We start from the raw sequence: 5279 nt of genomic DNA, 5'->3' as shown, positions 1-5279 counted from the left end.
GAGATCACCTTCTTGCCGTCATCATCCATGATGATGCCGCCGCTGATGTCGACGGAGTAAGGCAAGCCCTCTGGCCGGTGACGCGTGAACCTGGGTGTCCCGGCAGGGGTCTCTAGCGGCGTGTCGATGGGGGTACGGACGTCAGGTGTCTCCACCAGCGTCTGGGCGCCGAAGCGAGGAGTGTCGAGTGGGGTGGCTCCTGGCGGAGTAGGTAGAGGTGTGTAGCTTCTAGGAACAGTCAGCCGTGCAAAACCTGGCGTAGATGGCGATGCTGTGGCTGGTGTGGGGGCGGGCAAAGAAGGGGAGGGTAAAGAGCCTCGTCGAACACGAGACGGTGTGGAGGCATCGGTGGCGGAATCCCCACAACAACCGCCACCGCCACCACTAGAGCGCCGGTGTCTAGACGAGTGTGACGCTCGTCTCGTCGACGCCGAAGCTTCAGAGCGCGCCGAATGCTCCGAAAGAGAGGGAGATGCGGATGGTGTAGGAACGCGCGATGATGCGCCAGAGCGATGACGCTCCACGTACCACTGTCTCTGCTGCGGTGACAAAGAAGAAAGAAACTCCTCATCATCCATACCTGCATTAAACACACGAATATTTAAACTTAATATTGAATGAATAGAGTAGACAATGACGCAAAGACCATTAAATACAATGACGTAATGACGCATATAAATACAATGACGCAATGAATCGAGTGATAGAAGAGGCAAGTCGAAAACTCAGAATTTTCAATCAAAAGATGTGAGCGCGAGTAGAAAAGAGCGTTACACACCATGGAAGCTACTTAGAGAGCCAGAGCTTTTACAGCACGGAGCAAAATTGCTTTAAGAGATCTCTCTCTCATCCTCGCATAACTCAGCATAACTTCCTATATCTATATAGAGCTCTCCGTTTAAACACATATCCTCTGTTTCATTTTGTAGCTCCTCTGCATGCACCCCATATAGAGTAGTAGCATCTTGATGCTCGTCTGGCACCACCGCAGCGGCTTCTGATTGAGCATCTTCTCTGATCTCCTCCATTGATGTCGTTGTGATTGGCACATGGTAGCCTTCATACGTCCTTGCACTACGAGGGGCTACCTCTATGACGTACCACCAGTTTGATGTAGACTTTGTAGGATGAAATACTACCTGCCAGAGCCACATAACTTACATGAGAGCTTTCAAGCACATAACTTGTAAAAGGGGGATGTTAACTATTTATATACTTACTTGTTCACAATGCTCGGGTAGTACGAAAGTGTCTCTTAGGTCAGTCCATTTCTTAGTAGAATCCACCTCAAGAAAACCAGACTCTCCTCTACGCACAGTAGCGTTTCGACCCTCCATGATTATCTTGAACCATTGCACGTCGAACAAGTCGACAAAAAATCCTCTGTAATCGATCCTCAAAATCTCTTGCAGCGTGCCGAAGTAAGTGAGTTCCGCCACCACGGGATCTGCATCAGAGGAACGTCGTCGACTAAACTGTTCAAATTTTGCCATGATTCCACAATCTTGAGTAAAACGCTTTTTGTCGATTCGTTCCACCCTAAAATGTCGACCTTTACACCATGCTGCTGTGTATGACTTATACTACAACGAACAAAGATTATGAGTGGCCGTTCAAACGTTTATAAATAAAGTCACTTGCTAGTCGTACATTGCAAACTTACCTTGGTCGCGCAACCCCGAGAGTACTCCCACTCTTCTTCAGTCACTTCGTCACCGCATTGTTGTGCGCTTTTCAATTGGTTGTGCAACCATCTTAAGCTCATGAAGGTTGGTAGGCTCTCCAGAACCGCTGGATAGTGCATCGGTGGTCGTCTTCCCCGTCTCCACTCGATTCGTGCCCTTTGTCGCTCTTGCTTTGCATCCTCATATTGTGAAATCCACTTTTGCATCACTGGATTGTGAAGCATGCAAAATCGGTTGATTTTAGCCTCTAGATCTTCCGTCATCTTCTTCTCAGCACCGAGATTGCACATGACAATCCCAGATATGCGCTCATCATCTATGGTTCGCCATAGCGTGTCCCGGGATTTATCAAATCCGTCTAGCCACTCTCCAATGTACACTAGGGACTCTGATACCAACCAACCTTCTGCCATGCTACCCTCCGGACGTGCCTTTTGACGCATATATCCCTTAAGCGTTTTCATGAAACGCTCTAAGAAGAACATCCATCGGGAATGAACTGTGCCAGCTATTTCAACCTCATCAACTATGTGAACAAGAAGATGCACCTGAATGGTTAGTATTGTAGTAGGAAAATGTTTCTCAAACATGCACACAAGCTCCGCAGCATTTAGTTTGGCGAATGGTATGGAGTCTACGTCGATCTCCTTTTGTGAGATCCATTGCACCAGCTTTGCAAGTTTGTAGATTGTGTTACGGATGTCGAGAGACAAACATCCCTCAATGGCAACCGGTAAAATAAACTGTAAAGTATGTGCAGCAATGATATTAAAGTCCACATTTCATGCAATGATATTAAAGTCCACTATGAACGTACCTGACACATTTTATGCCAATCGTGTGACTTCAAACCGGTAAGCTTTCCTTCTTTAGTAAAACACGTTCGGAGCGAGTGCATTACGCCAGTGGGGGTCCGCAAAGATCGAATGGCCTCTTTTACTTTGCGTTCTTGGGCTCCTGTGAAAATCCATGGTGCTTTAGGAAGTTTTATCGATCCATCAGACGCTGTTTGCGGCCAATATTGCTCCATACGATCCACATTTCTAAGGTCAACTCTGGCTCCCAAAGTATCTTTCTTGCCGGTCAAATGGTCCCATAGTAGATTACCCACATTCTTGAATATGTGCATTGGATCGAGCAAGTGATTGATCACGAGTCGGGGCCAGTATGGTAACTCGTACCATAGAGATAGTCTCTTCATCCCTGGAGGCAATCCGTCATCGCACATCTCCTTCTGCTCTAACCATGCTTGTGCAGACATCCTTGGTGGCTCTCTTCCCAAAAAGCCGTCGCATAACACATGATTCTCCGGAAGATACGCTTGATGACCTTCGTAGATTTGCTTCTTCAGTGAGGGTGCCCTACGTGCATTCAGTCTAGGTCCACATGTGACACATGCTCTGTATCTGCTTGTTTGAAGCCCTGCATGTATACACATGATAATAGATCAACTATGGGGAAAAACAAGATTTACAGTGTCTGAGTGAGGAGTGTCAATAGATCACCTGAGCATTCTGTTAGCCCGGGATAGTCATGCATGGTCCACATTAGAATACCTCTGATCAAAGCATTCCGTCGTCCTGTGTGTCGGCTCATATCCACCACCTCTATGCCAATCCACAATTGTTGTAGCTCTTCCAATAGTGGACGAAGATACACATCCATATTCCCCACTTTATATCGCCCTGGCACAATCAAGCTTAGCCATAGGTGCCCCTTCTTCGTAGTCAACCACGGGGGAATGTTGTAGTTGACGATGACAACGGGCCATACACTGTAAGATGTTGATCTTTGACCAAATGGATTTACGCCATCCATAGCCAGGCCTAAGCGCAAATTTCGAGCTTCCCTGGCAAAATCCGACCATGTTCCATCTATATGTTTCCAGGCTGCGCAATCTGCAGGAATTCGTAGCACACCATCCGAAGATTTATTCTCCTCATGCCATGATGCTAGGGCGGCCATGGACTTACATTCGAAGAAATGCTTGATGCGAGGAAGCAAAGGAAAATGTCGCAAAACCTTTTGTGGAATTTTTGTCCCGTGGAGATCTACTCGATATCTTTCGGAATCACATTTCGGACACTTCTCCATGTCTGTGTATTCCCCTCTGAAAAGAATGCAGTCATTAGGACAAGCGTGGATAGAATTGTAATCCATCCCCAAGTTTCGCAAAATCTTTCTTGCTTCATCTCGGGAATCTGGCATCACATTGTCAGCTGGTAGAATGTGCTCTTTCAGCAATCTACACAACATAAAAATATGATACAGTCGTGTAAAAATCTATCAGATCATTATACATTTAGAGTTCTATTAAAGTAAACTAATTGTAATAGATCACGTGAAAAGCGTTGTGACGCTAGTGTCACTCCATCCAAACTTTGCCTGCATGTTGAGAAGAACCAGGAGTGCTTTCAATCTAGACATACGTGCTCCATTATACAATGACGTATCGGCTTCACTTTTCATATCATCATAGATAAGCCTTTCTGAATCCATGATCGTCTCGATCATTTCATCAATCTCGGGCTCAAACATTGCCTCGTTGGAAATGTGCTCTGCATGATCATCCCCCGAGCTGTCAGAGGCTACATCTTGTGGCCTCACATATGCTGCTTGACCAAAGCGCCTGCGAATACGTCTATTGGGTTGCAAGATTGCTGCTTGTTGGCCAGCGTCAGAGTCCGACGAGTTATAATTGGCAACAACTCGATCTATAATAGATGGATCAAACTCGCCAAATTTGCGAACGTGCTGCAAAGAAACACGTCTTGTCCGTCGCACAGCATGCTTGCATTGATTACAAGGACATAAGACCCTCGTTGAGAGATAGGTGTTTCGGTTGGACGGTCCCACATCCTCGTCGCTACTCATAATGAGGATAAAAAACTTATAACCTGGACAACAAATTTAATATTCTATTGGCATTCTCTCTCTCTCTCTCTCTCTCTCTCTCTCTCTCTCTCTCTCTCTCTCTCTCTCTCTTTACCTCACATTCTCTAGTCATGTCCAATCCCCGCACACCTCGGTCTAGAGGTGCACGGAGATCAGAACCACCGGGTTATAATCTCGTCTTTATTGGTCAATACCTATATTTGTGGGTGCAAGAAATCTACACACCCACGTCTACATGATACTGCATGTAGTGGACAAAATCCCTTTGCCTCTTCTCTAGCTGTAGCACTTCACTTCATCTTAACATCTTTTCACAGTAGATCTTTTCACTGTTCGTCTAACTCTAAACCCTAAACCGTAAGTAATTCTTGCGTGGACTCGATCTAACGTAAATAAGCGTAAATCTAAATAAACGTAAATCTAACTAAAAATAAAGCTAAATCTAATTTAACGTAAGTCTAATGACTAGAGGTTGTCTAGATGGTCATTGTGTCGGGGATGTAGTGACTCTTGCCGCCCTGAAGATCCACCTTCTTCCCTATCTTCTGAAGACATTTCACCAGTACTTTTGGATCGACGGAGCCCACCATGAGTGAAGGCAGCAATACCCTATATTCCATTGAGGGCTTTCTTCACCCGCTTCATGCAGGCATCGCAGTCTATGGAGACCCGCATCTAATCTAATATAACGTAAATCTA

This window comes from Adiantum capillus-veneris, chromosome 16 (genome assembly GCF_014529385.1).
Source record: "Adiantum capillus-veneris isolate H3 chromosome 16, ASM1452938v2, whole genome shotgun sequence".
Classification (NCBI taxonomy): Eukaryota; Viridiplantae; Streptophyta; class Polypodiopsida; order Polypodiales; family Pteridaceae; genus Adiantum; species Adiantum capillus-veneris.
The sequence above is the reverse complement of the archived record's forward strand: the minus strand, read 5'-3'. Positions refer to the sequence as shown.